The 13,642-nt window shown below is 38.8% G+C and overlaps 1 long non-coding RNA gene across 1 annotated transcript; it reads right to left on the bottom strand.

The window, feature by feature from the left end:
* Positions 1 to 9,324: 9,324 nt before the first annotated feature.
* LOC142617602 (uncharacterized) lies at positions 9,325 to 11,726 on the bottom strand. The gene is made up of 3 exons (XR_012841000.1): positions 10,907 to 11,726; positions 9,805 to 9,861; positions 9,325 to 9,703 (listed from the first exon to the last, which is right to left on the bottom strand). It is a non-coding gene; the product is annotated as an uncharacterized LOC142617602 (long non-coding RNA).
* Between the last annotated feature and the right edge of the window lie 1,916 nt (positions 11,727 to 13,642).

Here is a 13,642-nt window from a genome sequence, read left to right as displayed (position 1 = left end):
AATTAAATCACGAAGGCGTCCCATAGGATGAGACTTGGTGAAGATGTTTTCAAGTTGATCTTTAGAGGAGACGGAGAAGAGCTTGAGAGCACCATGAACAAGATGATAACGGATAAAATGACAATCAATCTCGATATGTTTAGTTCGTTCATGGAAGACATTATTGTGAGCAATGTGAATGACACTTGATTATCACAATAAAGAGGAGTAGCTAAAGACGTAGACACACCTAAGTCCTTAAGAAGCCATCGTAGTCAAAGGAGCTCAGATGTGGTATAAGCAAGAACACGATATTCTGCTTCAGTCCTGGAACGGACCACAAAGGTTTGTTTCTTACTTGGCCAGGAAATCAAGGAAGAGCCAAGGAGAAAACAATAGCCAGTGGTAGACCTACGATCAATGGGATCTCCTGCCCAATCAACATTAGAGAATGCACGGACTACAAGAGAAGACTGAGTTGAGTAGAAAAGGCCATGGAAGAGAGTTCCCTTAAAGTATCGAAGAATACGTAGAACAGCAGCATAGTGAGTTGACCGTGGAGCAGACAAATACTGGCTGACCTGATAAACAGCATAGGAAATGTCTGGACGAGTAATTGTGAGATAGACTAGGCTGTCAACCAATCGTTTGTAAAGAGAAGGATTAGACAATGGTTTTCCCCCCTGAGGGAATCAGATGCGCATTAAGCTCAACTAGGGTGTCAACAGTCTTGCTGTCAGTGAGTCCAGCACGAGACAAAAGGTCAGAGACATACTTGGTTAAGTAATATAAAGATCATCTGAGGAATGAGTAATTTTAAGACCCAAGAAATAGCTAAGGTGTCCAAGATCTTTCATCTCAAACTGCTAACTGAGAAAATCCTTGAGTTCTTGTTTGCCACTAAGATCATCACCAGTTATGATCATATTATCCATATAGAGGAGAAGTAAAATGGTGCCTTTATCAGTGTGACGAAGAAATAAGGCAACATCATAAGGACTGGCAGTCTAACCCAAGCGAAAGATGGTAGAGCTAAATTTTGCAAACCAAGCTCGTGGAGCTTGTTTAAAACCATACAATGCACATCGAAGGCGGCAAACCTTGTTTGATTCAATAGAGAGACCTGGAGGAGGTTGCATGTAAACTTCTTCACTCAAATTCTCATTAAGGAATGCATTTTTAACATCCATCTGAAAAAAATCTCATTTTCTAGCAGCAGAAACAGCCAAGAGGGCACGAACAGATGAGATGCGAGCAACTGGAGCAAAGGCCTCTTCATAATCAATCCCATACTCCTGTGTAAAACCTTTTGCAACAAGACGAGCCTTATAGCGCTCAATGGACCCATCAGAGTGAGTTTTAATCTTGTAGATCCACTTACAACCAACCACAAACTGTCCAGGAGGGAGAGTAACCAGGTCCCAAGTATGGTTTTTGGTTAATGTATCAAGTTCCTCTTTCATTGCAATCTGCCATAAAGGGTCAGTGGAGGTCTTACGATAGGTTTGAGGCTCGTGGAGTGTAGCAAGGGCAGTATAACAATGATAATCAAGTAAATGTGTAGGAATGGATCTTACCAGGGTTGAGTGACGAGGTGGAATGTCTTGTGGTGGTGGAAAGTCTTGTGGAGGATCTTCAGGCAGAGTAGGAGCAGGGGACCTAAGCTCAAATTGGGGTAGCTCATCATCAACCTGTTCATCTTTGACCTGTCCAGAATAAGCATCAAAAAAAGATCTGGAGGTTGAATAGAGAAGTCCAAAGGAGGATCAGGAGAACTTGGAAAAGGAACATGAGACTCCTCTAGAAAGACTTCGAGTACAGATGAGGTAGTTAGGGAAGAACGAAAATGAGAGAGTTCAACAAATAAGCGGTGTTCCCAGAAGACAACATTACGAGAAACACGAAGACGATGAGAGACAGGATCATAACACCGATACCCCTTTTGTGTTTCGCCATAACCAAGAAAACAGCAAAGTCTAGATCGAGGCTTAAGTTTTTTGTGCTCATGAGGCTGAAGAAGAACAAAACAAGCAGATCCAAAGGAGCGAAGGTGATGATAGTCAGGGGGTGACCCAAAGAGGCGCTCATATGGAGTTTGATTATGGATGACAGTGATTGGAATGCGGTTAATAGTGTGAACAGCATGAACAACAGCTTCACCCCAAAATGGGGGAGGAACTTTGGCAGAAAGAAGAAGAGGACGAACAGTGTCAAGAATATGACGAAGTTTTCGTTCAGCTCGACCATTTTGCTGAGAGGTACCTGGACAGGTTAGATGATGTACAATGCCATAGGAGTGTAACAGAGCTTGAAAAGCATATTGAGTATATTCAAGAGCATTATCAGAATGAAAAATTTTGATTCGTTTGGAGAATTGGGTTTCAACCATTTTTGCAAAGTTATTGTATATTGGCAAAATTTCAGAACGAGATTTCATAGGAAAGATCCAACTGTAACGAAAATAATCATCAATAAAAACAACAAAATATCAAGATCCACCAATACTAGCAATAGGAGGTCCCCAAACATCAGAATAAATTAACTCAAAAACACTATTAGAAATAGAATCACTATTATTAAAAGGTAAAGCTGGCTGTTTTCCTAACTGGCATGAAGTACAATCAAAATTTCCTTTGAACACAGAACCTAATAGACCCTTAGAAGCTAACTGTTGTACCCGAGAAGAGGGTGCATGACCAAGACGAGAGTGCCAAAGTGAGAGAGAGGGTAAGGAAGACACCACAGTGGCAGCAGCAGCAACAGACACTGGAGCAACAGGTGGAAGATGAAGATTGTCCACGGGAAACATACACCCAACTCTAGGGTAGGTCCTAAGCTCTTGTCTTGTCCTTAGATCCTGCACAATACACCCAGAATAGTAAAAAATAAGGCGATAACCTGGTTCAGCTAATTGTCCCATAGAACACAAATTATAGGATAGGTCAAGGACATGGAAGACTTCAAGAACAGAGAGGTTGGAGATCGAAACAAAACCTAGACTATTCCCATGCATGGTGGAACCATCAGCTATGTGAATATTTAGGGAATGTGGTGTAGGGTCAAGTTTGGAGAATAAGGACGAGTAAGGTGTCATATGATTGCAACAAGCAGAATCAAAAAGCCAAGTTTGAGACTTACCGGGTAAAACTGAGAGAGCAGTGGAAAGAGATGCATTATCAGCTATACGAACAGCCTGAGCTATGATCTCCTGTAGTTCAGTGGGTGAGAGGTTGATAGTAGATCCAAAAGACTGGGACTCAATTGAAATAGGAGGCATTGGCGGAGTAGACTCAGTATTAGCAACTGCAGCAGTAGATTTGTTACGACAGTAACAAGTCTTAATAGTGTGGCCAGGATGCTTGCAATAGTTGCAGAACTTTTTGTTGGTCTGTCTGCAATGATTGCTGGAGCCAGAGGGATCACCTGAGTGCTGAGGTTGCTCTATGGGTGGAGCAGAAGGAGTAAGGGCCAGAACATTAAACTTATCTTCGGCTTGAAGAGTTGCAAGGTGAGCTTCTTCTCTCACTAACTCGTTCACAGCAGTATCAAGAGAGGGAGGAGGACTACAATTAAGAAGCTGACCTCGAATGGGCTCATAGTCCTTGTGGAGTGACATTAGGAACTCATAGAGACGAAATTCATCTCTAACAGCAACATATTGTTGAGCATCTTTTGAGCATGCCCAAGTTGGATTAGAAAGGTTAATTTGGTCCCAAATGAAGCGAAGCTGATCATAGTAGTCATTGATGGACTGCCCCGGTTCTTGCCTGAGTTGATGCAATTCAACCACTAACTGATATTTCAGGGATTCGTGAGTAGTAGAGTATTTTTTGGCCAACATATCCCATATTGATTTTGCATCATCAAAGCTACTCAGTAGATTGGAGATGGAGGGAATAGAAGTGTTTCGAATCCATGTGAGGATCATGCGATTGTGACTATCCCATTCAATCATGCGACTAAGGAAGACAGTATCTTCTTCACTTGTTCCTTTCACAAGAATAGTGATTGCACCAGTACAATAATGCCAGAGCATGCGACCCTTAAGAAAACTGCGCATATCTTGAGACCAAGATAAGTAATTCCTAGTCCCCTCCAATACAATATTGATGGGGCGAGGAAGAAAAACATCCTTTTTATCCATTTAGAGACACAATATACAAAAACAGACTGCAAAAATGAAATCTACGCGAAAAACTGAGTAAGGAGAACCTGGACTGCAAAAAGTCAACTCTAAAAAAGTCAACGGTCAATGGTCCGAGATGATGACGTCAGCAAGATGACGTGTCGCTGACGTCAATAGGTGGCTGGATGCTGACGTAAGCTAGGGTTGACATGGCACTGATGACGTCACGGGCTGACGTTAGCTAGAACGGAAGACGGCGCATGAGGCACGTGGGATGCAACGCAGGATCTTCGAGCGGCGCATGAGGGCCCGTGCGGGCTCCGATGGCTTCACGGCTTCCACCAAGTTGTAGATTGGTGCAAGACGATCTCACTGGTACCTTTAGAAAACAGATTGGAGCAGGTGTCGCAGCTATGCAGAAAGAGGCAGTGGTATTTGCAGTGTAAAACTCCTCAACAATGACTGCTACAAGTCCGGAACCCAAGGATGATGTCTGGAAGACGTCGAAGGTTCAACGACGAAAGGCTGTAGCAGTTGTTGTGACGGCGGAAGCGATGTTGAAAATGGAGTAACACCAATAAAAGACAAGTCTGCTTAAAAAAAAAAATCAGAGCAGTGGCTCTGATACCATGTTAGAAATACTGAATTTAATAGTATTGTATTTCTCACTGAAACAATATACATGAGTGCCTTTATATATGAGGCATATGAGTGCAGTACAAGTAAGAGTGTAGTACAATGTGTGCAATATATGAGGCATATAAGTGTCGTACAAGTAAATATGAGTGCAGTACAAGTAAGAGTGTAGTACAATGTGTGCTACACAAGTAAGTAAACTAGTTGGGCCAAGGCCACAATACCTGGGTTGCACCGACACGCCATTTTTGGCATCGTGTTGGTGTCTGACACGTATCGGACACCGAAACCGGTATGATTCGCCGGATTCCAGTGTTTAAGCAGTGTCTTTTTTTTTCTTTTCTTTTTTTCGCTTCTCCAACACAACGCCAACGCGGCTTCGACACGTTCGACATGCCTGCAGTGAAAAAAAAAAATCATAGATTTTGACAGATGGACTTACCAATACCATTGATCTTGTGATATATCCTAAAACAACAAGTCTAAGAAGTCATTAGACCGAAACCTACATCTCAATTTCTCAATTTCTCACTTCTCAACCCACCCACCCTCCCTCTGACCTCTGCTCGCTGCCGCTGCCCTCTATCCATCGCCGGAGCTAGATCGGGCCGATCGGCGAGCTCCATAGATGTTGCCGCCGTGCCCTGTCTCTTCCGATCTCTCTTTCTCTCAGCGTGGACAACGTCAGGTCCGACCTCTTTTCTTTAAGCTTCTCTTTTTTTTTTCTTTTTTTTTTCTTTCAAATATTTGGCCATTTGGTAACGTTTGGGTGAATGGGTTACTTAAGTTAAATACTCACTTATTATAAGTACAACACATTTTTTTTTTTTTAATCCCACTCTCACTGTCACTGTGTGAGAGTGAAATATAATGTAACGTTTATGTTGTTACTGTCATTATATGCCAAATATAATGTTATTAGTTGTTACTACCATATAATATAATATTGTTGCTGCTATAGTTTTATTAATTTATTAAATTAAACTTAAATATTGTAGATGATTTTACTAAAATGAATACTGAAAGTATAAACTGAAAATGAATATTGTAGCTTTTAAATGTAGCCTATTTAAACTTTTGGTTTGTACTCTAAACATTTTATGTGTATTATTGTATTACTTTGAGTGTTAGTTTACTTATTTATAGTTCTTACATAATTTAAATTCTAGACATAAACGTATTTTATGTCTAAAAATATTTAAAAATATGTCTAAATATAAAATTTAATTAATTATTTAATTGCCGTGTCTACGTCGTATCGCCGTATCAGTGTCCGTATCGTATCGGTGCATCATAGCACAATACTATACACACGTTAACATTGGGGATATTGCCACAGGAAGAAGGGGGACAATAATGATCAATAGCACTGAGTGTTTCCTGGACTAGTGCGTCCGTGCATCATAGCACAATACTACACACACGTTAACATTGGGGATATTGTCACAGGAAGAAGGGGGACAATAATGATCAATAGAACTGAGTGTTTCCTGGACTAGTGCAAGAGCAATAAGGGCTGTGAGTCCTGCACTGAATGTCAATCCTCTTGCCATTGGAGGTAGAGAGGAATTTTTTGCACTAGTACATGCTAGAAAAGTTCCACAAGAAAGTAACAAGCAGTTTCCACTCAAATAGATGAAGATAAAATGAACTTGCTTTTGTGATCTTGGTGAAAAGTATTATCTTCTACAACAAAGTAACAAGTAGTTTCCACTCAAATAGATGAACGAAAGTTCATGGAGGTGGGATAATATCAACATCAAGAACACAACAAAAATTTCTTGGCGTTAGTACATGCGTCATCTTGATAAATTATTTGACAGTACGTGATTAAGGCAAAGCTGGTTTTTGACATGAACTTAGATTTGAAGATGTAACAGCAAGCTTATTGTTAGTATCTATGGTCAGATCTGTTAACATACATTGTATCCTAGAATCACGAGAGAGTTTGGCTCCCGTGCAATACCTAGGGTATTGCACGGTGTGCAATTGCACAGATCCCAGCCGTTCATTTAATCCAACACCTCCTTATTTTGACACCTCACCAGGACACGCTGGCAATTCGTGTGCTCACTCAAAATTTCATTTCAGCTTCCCATTTTTGAATTTCACTAAAACTTTCTCTCCTCTCTCTCACTTCAACCTAGCTCTCTCCGTTACTCTCCCTAACCCTCCACTCTCTCAACCCCCTGTGCCTCCACCGCTCTCTCCACTCTCTCAACATCCACGGCCTCTCCCTCAACCCCGTCATCACCGTTCTCTCCTCTCTCTCACTTCAACCTAGCTCTCTCTGTCACTCTCCCTAACCCTCCACTTTCTCAACCTCGACTGCACCTCCACCACTCTCTCAACATCCATGGCCTCTCCCTCAACCCCGTCGTCACTGTTTCTCGCATACCCAACTCAAACGGATAACCAAGAACAAAGAAAAAATGGCGTCATCCGAGATCCCGACCCCCAAACACTCGCACCCTTTTTGACCCAGATCAGAGAGAGAGTAAGGGTTGGGGTTTGGAGAGAATTGGGTGTTTAAGTGAGAAACTGATGCTCTTCAGACCCAAATCAGAGAAAGTAAAGGTTAGGGTTTGATGCTTTTTCAAGTTTGATCTATGGAGGGATATGAGATTGAGAGAGAAAGAAGGAGAGTTTGGTCGAAGGAGAGAAGAAGCCACCAAAAAATGGCAGGTTGAGGGAGAGGTAGAGGAGCTCAGGGAGAGAGAAATTTGATTAAGAAATTTCAAATGGGTCTTCGTTGGGTGTTGGGTGACGGCGGGTTGAGGGAAAGGCAGAAAAAATCGCAGGTTAAGGGAGAGGTAGAGGAGCTCAGGGAGAGAGAAATTTGAGAGAGAGACCACCACTCTTCTTCTTGCCGATTTGGGCTTGTTTCAGAGAGAGACCAGCACTTGGTACCACCACTCGGTAGGGTTTTTTTTTTTATCTCATTTTTTTTTTAATAAACTCTGTTTCCTTTTATCTCTATTTTTTAATTATGTTTTCTGTTTTTTTGGTTTTTAGCTTACGAATTGAAATCAAGTCTTATATTGCTTGCATTTTTGTCAATTGTTTAAAAATGCTTAATACAAAAATAGTGATTGTGGAATTAAAAATGCTTTCTCTGGCATTAAAAATCTACCAACATGATACAAAAACAGTATATTAGAATTGTACATCTTCCAAAAATAGTGATTGTGGCTGCTCAACTTAAGGACTCTGGAGGAATTTAGTGTAGATTTGACATGGCTTTATTATGCTTGTTGAATACTGCCATGGATATTGAAAATATTCATAGGTCAAACTCTTTTGTGTAAGTGGCTTGGCCTGTGGTGAGTAACTCCATCATTCCTGACTGACCTTTTGTGTAAGTGGTTGGGCCTGTGGTGAGTAACTCCATCATTCATGACTGACCTTTTGTGTGAGTTCCACCTATAACAATTTGGTGAGTGGCTTATATTTTTGGTTGAGGCAAGTTTGGTATTGGTCCCTCAAATTTAAAATATTTAGTTTTAATTCTTACTCACCAAATGAATATTGGTCAAGTAAAAACTAAATTCATGTGTTTATATCCTCTCTACTTACCAAATGAGTAAACTTATTTGTTTATATATATACACAGGGAAATGAAGTTAGGTTCAATTATGGACTAACTCCATGTGTTGAAAATACAAATGCTTGCCTGGAAACACAACACTATTTTGGTAGGTAAAAAACTAATAAATGGTAAGTTCAATTATAGTGAAAATTTCTTATGTTTGTTTTAGTTTAAAATGTAACTTGATTTTTTTGACATATTTTTTGGCTAATATTGATTTTGCAGTATGATGGATAACACTTTTTGGACAGTTTGTTTGATAGTATATTGCATAGTGGACATGGTAGCATATTGCACAGTGGACAACATTTTTGAGCAGCTTTGCCTTGGACAGTTTCTTGAACAGCTTCTTGGACAGAAAATCTGACTTATTTAGACAACTGATTGCACATGTAGCAAATTTTTTGGAAAATTTTTGTAACTAAAGAAGTTAGTCAAACATGTTAAATATGTTAAATTGAACAAGGGCATGTTTGAGTAACTTCTAGTTAAACATTAATTATATATGCAAGTGATTAATATTTTTAAATGCAATGTCTCTTCATACCCTACCTTTTGTTCCCTAAATTTGTTAGTACATGCTAGAATGAATGAGAGATTTCCAATTTCATATTAGATTTGGTGCTATTGAGTGTCTAATTCTATCGTATGTAGTAAAAGAAAAAAAAAATGAAAGAGATAAGACAAAGAGGAAAAGCACAGGAAGAGAATGAGGAATTGTGGAGCTTGGCTCACGTTCAGGTGGTTTAAATACTTCTTGGAATTGTGTAATTGTTGAGAATGGTTTAACATCCCAACTCCTTGTTGGCTCAAATTTAAAAACTATGGCTGACTTTGTTGACACATTCACTAATAACTAGAATCCCAGCATTGTTAGAAATATATACCACCCCTCCTTGTTTTTTTAAGGAGGACAAAATGTTTTGGAGACATTCAAGTCTTGGTATGTACCAAATTAAGGTCTGTAAGGAACAAATGGTGGAAAAAAATGGAAAGTATGGAACAAATGGAAAGTAAAATTCATGTTTATATCATGTTTGTGTGGAAATATTACACAATTTTTTGTCTGTAAATCTTAACTTGACAGAGCAAAAAAATATGAAAAATAAAAGTAAAAATCATGAACAAAGTAACTTGTTCAACTCAGCTAAGTGTTTTTCCCATACAATAAAAATATGAAAAATAAAAGTAAAAATCATGAACAAAGCAACTTGTTCAACTCAGCAGCTCTGGTCACACTCGGTAAGAAACTTGTTCAGCTCAGCAGCTCTAGTCACACTCTTGACAAAAATGACAACTTGATTGAAGTCCAATGTGTCAAGAAGGTCATTCAATTTGTGGTTTTTCTCTGCCTCCTTCAATAAAATGTAGTGCTGCACAGAGAGACAATGGAAATGTGCATTAGTTGAATGAGCAAGAGACAGTCAACTGAGAAACAAAAATATTGCAAAAAAAAAAAAAGCATCGAAGATACCTGTTCAAGACCGTGAAGAGTCAACTTGGTCTCATCATCAACATAAATTTCCATTGGCTGAAAAAAACAAGTGTCAATATAAAGTGCATCAAAATACCATCTTCTACAGCAACCAAAACTCAACAACAATAGATAAACAAATAACTGGCAATCCAAAAAGTCAATCCTTCTGAACTACTATGTATTGATTGAACTTACTCATCTCTCAAATAGTAGAAACATCCAGCTACTACCCAAGAAATAAGAAGTTGAACCAATATCCTCACTAAGGCCCCACAAACACAATCACTCAACCACATATAACCAAAAGGATTAAGAGAAGTGGTTACACCCAAAGAAAAGTTCAGACTAGAAGTAGGAAAAACTAAAAATATTGCAAGTACTACAACTACAAATTCATTCCCTTGCCAATGACAAGGCAAATTGAAACCTAAGCCACAACAATTGACACAACCAACAAGGCAATGACATGACATTTAGAACTAATTCACATAAACAAGGGAATAAAGGGTAGAAGAATAAGACCATACCCAGTGATTCTAGCATGTTATCACACTCATCAAGAATAAAATGCCTCACATTCTACAATCCAATATTCTTCCAGGTGTTCCAACAACAACAACAACCACAATAACAACAATAACAGAATTAAGACTTGATTTCAATTCCTAAGCTTAAAACCCAAAAAAGAGAAAACAGAATTAAATTCAGCCCCAATGAGAAAAAGAGTTTGACCTATGAATATTTTCAATATCCACGGCAGTTTTCATCAAGCATAATAAAGCTATGTCAAATCTACACTAAATTCCTCCAGAGTCCTTAAGTTGAGCAGCCACAATCACTATTTTTGGAAGATGTACAGTTCTAATATACTGTTTTTGTATCACGTTGGTAGATTTTTAATGCCAGAGAAAGCATTTTTAATTCCACAATCACTATTTTTGGATCAAGCATTTTTAAACAATTGACAAAGATGCAAGCAATATAAGACTTGATTTCAATTCGTAAGCTAAAAACCAAAAAAACAGAAAACAGAATTAAAAAATAGAGATAAAAGAAAACAGAGTTTATTAAAAAAAATGAGATAAAAAAAAAACCCTACCTAGTGGTGGTACCGAGTGCTGGTCTCTCTCTGAAACAAGCCCAAATCGGCAAGAAGGAGAGTGGTGGTCTCTCTCTCAAATTTCTCTCTCCTTGAGCTCCTCTACCTCTCCCTCAACCTGCGATTTTTTCTGCCTCTCCCTCAACCCGCCGTCACCCATCTCCCAACGAAGACCCATCTGAAATTTCTTAATCAAATTTCTCTCTCCCTGAGCTCCTCTACCTCTCCCTCAACCTGTCATTTTTTGGTGGCTTCTTCTCTCCTTCGACCAAACTCTCCTTCTTTCTCTCTCAATCTCATATCCCTCTATAGATCAAACCTGAAAAAGCATCAAACCCTAACCCGATTCTCTCCAAACCCTAACCCTTACTTTCTCTGATCTGGGTCTGAAAAGCATCAATTTCTCACTTAAACACCCAATTCTCTCCAAACCCCAACCCTTACTCTCTCTCTGATCTGGGTCGAAAAGGGTGCGAGTGTTTGGGGGTCGGGATCTCGGATAGCGCCATTTTTTCTTTGTTCTTGGTTATCTGTCTAAGTTGGGTATGCGGGAAACAGTGACGACGGGGTTGAGGGAGAGGCCGTGGATGTTAAGAGAGTGGTGGAGGCGCATTCGGGGTTGAGAGAGTGGAGGGTTAGGGAGAGTGACGGAGAGAGCTAGGTTGAAGTGAGAGAGAGGAGAGAATGATGATGACGGGGCTAAGGGAGAGGCTATGGATGTTGAGAGAATGGAGAGAGCGGTGGAGGCGCAGGGGGTTGAGAGAGTGGAGGGTTAGGGAGAGTAACGGAGAGAGCTAGGTTGAAGTGAGAGAGAGGAGAGAAAGTTTTAGTGAAATTCAAAAATGAGAAGTTGAAATGAAATTTTGAGTGAGCATACAAATTGCCAGCGTGTCCTGGTGAGGTGTCAAAATAAAGAGGCGTTGATTAAATGAACGGCTGGGATTTGTGCAATTGCACACCATGCAATTACTTAGGTATTGCACGGGATCTTAATCCACATACATGGTATATATCCTAGAATCACGAGAGTGTTTGGCTATGAGTAGACTGATAGAGGACAGACTTGCTATGCAGCTGCAGGGCGGTGCTGATGTTTCAGTCTTATACGTGTACACTTTCCGTAATTATTGACTTCTTGATTGCGTTCATTTTTCAGTCTTATACGACTTTCCGTAATTATTGATTTCTTGATTGCGTATAAGATAGGTTTTTTTTTTTTTGGTTTGTTTGTTTTTGGCATACATTATCTCAAACGTCAGAGGTCATTGTGGTAACCGAGTCAACTAGCAGGTGAAACTTCTCACCATGTTCACACCACAGTTGGCGTAGAACGAATAAAATGGCTGCTTGTAAATCTTGTTACTAGTCCTGGTAAACTAGAACATAATTTTTTTTTTGTCCCCTACACCTTATATATGTCCTCTAAACTCTGAATATAGCAATTGGACACCAGTACTTGAATTGTCACACTGTAAACTTGGTTGATACATACTCAACTAAGTTAGTCTGATAGGGCAAAATTAGCAGCCAAAAAAGGATCTATAGAAACCATGATGATGATGGCAAGAAAGAAAGCATTCTCCTACATTTTCTGCTTCAACTGAATTGGCTAATTAAGTTTTGTTGGTTTTTTTTAATTTTTTTTTAATAAATTTATAAAGCGGGCAACAATTGTTAAAATATTGTGTAATTTAGGTACCTTAGAAAGGGTGTGACTTATTTGTGGCCTAGTGAACTTGGGCCAACAAAACTCTGCTATACAGAGTGAGAGTGTCTTGGGTTTGAATCCCCTCCCCCGCTAGATCACCCACTCTTAACAATTTCTATATTTCAATGGTTGAATTACTATGTGATAATTTACATTAAAAAATGCCATTTAAATGTATATACTTTGTATGTAATAGGCTGTGCGTAATAGACACTATTTGAGAGAGTTTATATCATGAAAAAGGTCACTTGAGTAAATTTACACCACAAACATTTATGCATGAGAATCTACACAGAAAAGGCCAACCAAAGGATTTTTTTTTTTGGATAGGAAAAGGAAACTTCAAGCATGAAAAAGTTAGTTAAGGAATTTTCATTTTTGCTAAAGAAGTTACGATTTAAAAAATTCTTTTGATAGTTGTCATTTCTATTTATAAGTGATATATAGATGTTTTTAGTACGAACTAACTTGAGTTCAGTGCTCTTGTGCAGTGGACCTAATGGGATTTGGACAATTGTAGATTGCATGTTATGGTTTGCTCATATACTGCAACTATTATTTGAATCATATTATGATTTTTTTATAATAATTAACAAAAAAATTAAACCTAAAAACTTTTTTTTCTAAAATAAGGGAGAGCATGCAATTGATTTTTATTTAAAGTGATTAAATTAATAAAGATATCAGATACTCATATAGCCATATGTTAGTATTACCGTGAAAAAAAAAAAGAGTTAGTATGACTCTTTGTTTGCCAAGGTAATATAGTTAGATATATAATATAGAATTAGATATATAGTTATATATCACTGAAAAATAAAGTAATACCAGAAAAAATCTATTGGGTTAAACGGAGTACTCTTTGCTCCCCAAAATTGCTTGGCCATTTAAAGTAAGGTGGTGGGAGTAAGTTTAATATTTGGGGACAAAATTGGTTACCATAGTTCCCTAATTCCAAAATTTCTTCTCCACGAAATATTACCTTTATCTCTACTGTTAGTGATTTATTTTTGGATGGGTCGAAGACC

The sequence above is a fragment of the Castanea sativa genome, chromosome 11, assembly GCF_040712315.1.
Source record: "Castanea sativa cultivar Marrone di Chiusa Pesio chromosome 11, ASM4071231v1".
Classification (NCBI taxonomy): Eukaryota; Viridiplantae; Streptophyta; class Magnoliopsida; order Fagales; family Fagaceae; genus Castanea; species Castanea sativa.
Note: the sequence above shows the minus strand (reverse complement) of the source record. Positions and strands in the feature narration are given on the sequence as shown.